Consider the following 2,500-nt stretch of genomic DNA (forward strand, 5'->3'; position numbering starts at 1 on the left):
AGAATAAGTCCTGGGGTCGATTTGTTCGACTAAAGGTGGTGCTCCAGCATGGCCACAGTCAAGTGACTGAAACAAGTAAAAGAGTAAAAGAGATATGTATATGTACATACATCTATACATATATATATATATATATATATATATATATATATATATATATATATATATATGCATATGTGGGCACAGGACGTCATGAAACGTGTACAACAAAAAAAAAAAGAAAGAAAGAAGCCCATTGTGTATATATATATTTATATATATAGTACAAATGTCTAGTTTTCATAAGTTCTGAATTAAAATCTTCCACCAAACCTTAGTCACAATTTATGTTCCTAACACTAGCTTAATGATAACGAAGTTATTTTACTAAATTCTTTTGTTATATTTGAAATTAATTGAAAGAAACACAGAGCATCTCAACAGGAATATGGTAACAAAAGGGTTAAGGAGTGCACTGTATGTGGCATTAGCATTGGTGCTTTGTATGTGGCACCAAGTAAATTGCAAGACTAAAAGCCCTCAGCTGGAAGATGGAGAAGTACTGAAGGAGATGCCTTTATGCAGGTTAAGAGGTTAACCACTTCTGGCTCTGTAGTACAAATATCTTGTTTTCATAAGTTCTGAATTAAAATCTCCCACCAAACCTTAGTCACAATTAATGTTCCCAACACCAGCTTAATGATAACTAAGTTATTTTACTAAATTCTTTTGTTATATTTAAAATTAATTTAAAGAAACCCAGAACATCTCAACAGGAATAACGGTAACAAAAGGGTTAAGCATTCAAGCGATATCATTATCTTCCTGAATCCTGCTGCTTTTCGCATGGAATGTTTGGTTCTTCAAAATTGTCTTGAGGACAAATTCATCTGTATTTTTGGCTGTAAACTTTGGTTTGAAAAAATTCAACGTCTGTGTCAGAAAATATGATTTGTTTTGATGACAGGAATGTTTGCTCATGTGTAGGTACACACACACACACACACGTGTATGTGTATGTGTGTGTGTGTGTTTATATATATATATATATATATATATATATATATATATATATATGATATACACACACATATGTTATATATATGTATATACACACACATGATATATATGGTGTAGATTTATATGGACACACACACACACACACACACACACACACACACACACACACACACACACACAACAGCTGTTAACACAGTGGATTTAACTTCTCTTGTCACACACACACACACACGTGCATCTCTCCCCACTACCTCCACGACCATCACCAATGACCCAGCCAACCACCTCGTTAATCAAGGTTATGTCATTTCATTCTAGGTTATATTTAGTGCTAGTAACAGACAGGCCTTGCTCTTTTGTAGGTCAGACGTGGATGTCTTGGTCTGTGTCTGTGTTTGTCTCTGTCTGTCTGTCTCTCTCTCTCTCTCCCTCTCTCTCTCTCTCTCTTTCTCACTTTCTATATGTGCGTGTACACACACACACTCACACACGCACACAGACAGACAGACAGACACACACACACATGAGGGGTGGGGCTGAAAAGTTCCTGGCTTTAGGTAAAAGAAAATACAACAGAATCAGTTAATCATGATTTTATCCAACAAAATCCCCTCCCCTCAAATTCAAACACTTATTGCCCTGGTCCTTCAGTTTTTCTAAGCCCTGTAAAAAAACTCGGAAGGTTGGGCCTCCAACCAGGCCTTTCACGATATCCTTAAAGCCAAGAACTTTTCAGCACTGCCTTGTGTGTGCATATATATATATATATATATATATATATATATATATATATATATATATATATAATAATATTAGGGACAAAATCCAAAATTACAGGTAAAAACTCAATTAAAATCAATTATATATAGTTTTAGGGAAAATAACCAAGTTTCAAGAACTCATCGATGAAAATCCACTATCACATATAGAAAAATTAATAATTAAAAGCACAATAAATGAGTATAATATAAAACAAAGTAAATATCATAAGATAAAGATAATATATATATATGTATATATGTGTATGTGTGTGTGTGTATATATATATATATATATATATATATATATATATATATATAATATTATATAGCATTATATATGTGCACACACACACACACATATATATCATCATCATCATCCAGTGTTTTAAATCCGGTTTTTGTCCCCATCAACGAGGGTGGTCGGATCTACCTCAATGCCATAGCAACTGCCCTCACAGCATCTCGCCATCTTGCCCAGTTTCGAGCGTCCTCCCTTCTCAAGCCAACGCTCCCAATCTCCTCCTCCTCCACCTGTCCCCTTCATGTTTACCTCGGTCTACCTCACTTTCCCAGTCTGTTTGCCTCAAACTCAAGCACCCTCCTCAACACATGCCCATGAGAAGCAGAGTAAAATAAAGATGCACCATATAGCAATAGGACGTCAATTTGATGATGCTGGTTAGTAGACTGATGCCTGAGGGTCACATCAAGTGGCTTCTAGTGGTGGAAACGGACTTGTC

At 35.4% G+C, this 2,500-nt stretch overlaps 1 protein-coding gene across 5 annotated transcripts in view; it reads left to right on the top strand.

The window, feature by feature from the left end:
• Nucleotides 1–2,500, top strand: part of LOC106871147 (transcription initiation protein SPT3 homolog) — a 104,623-nt gene that overhangs the window by 20,278 nt on the left and 81,845 nt on the right. The gene's annotated exons all lie outside the window — the stretch shown is intronic.

Source organism: Octopus bimaculoides, chromosome 27 (assembly GCF_046866305.1).
Source record: "Octopus bimaculoides isolate indiv1 chromosome 27, ASM4686630v1, whole genome shotgun sequence".
NCBI classification, from domain to species: Eukaryota; Metazoa; Mollusca; class Cephalopoda; order Octopoda; family Octopodidae; genus Octopus; species Octopus bimaculoides.